Genomic DNA, 442 nt, shown 5'->3' with positions numbered 1-442 from the left:
CGGGCCATGGCACGCTCAGCTCCAGGGCGCCTGTGTGCCACGCCAGCTCAGCCTGGTTCAGCGAGCCTGAGAGGGGCCGGTGAAGGAGTGAGAAAGGACAGACAGGAGAATAAAAGCTGGGTCTGGGTGGGGTGCTGCTCCCGGATGGAGAGACCCCGCCACCCTGTCTTTATTTTATAGCAGATTTAACCAGGCAAAGTAAGGGCGTGGTCAAGATGTTTGCCACAGTCTCATTGGTTTCGATTCTACTCAACTACATGCATCTGAACTCTATCAAGTCCACATCACTCAAGCACGTGGTGTCCGGAGGATAGGTTCAAGCTTACAACTGTAGCCGCTGTCCTGCCAACTGCTAGGAGCAGATGAGCCAAAAATGTCTTGGACGCTCGATTGCAAACGGCTCTGGAGATCTTCAGGAGGTATGTACGTCCGTTCGGCTGCC

The sequence above is a fragment of the Myotis davidii genome, unplaced genomic scaffold (assembly GCF_000327345.1).
Source record: "Myotis davidii unplaced genomic scaffold, ASM32734v1 scaffold149, whole genome shotgun sequence".
Taxonomy (NCBI): domain Eukaryota; kingdom Metazoa; phylum Chordata; class Mammalia; order Chiroptera; family Vespertilionidae; genus Myotis; species Myotis davidii.
The sequence above is the reverse complement of the archived record's forward strand: the minus strand, read 5'-3'. Positions refer to the sequence as shown.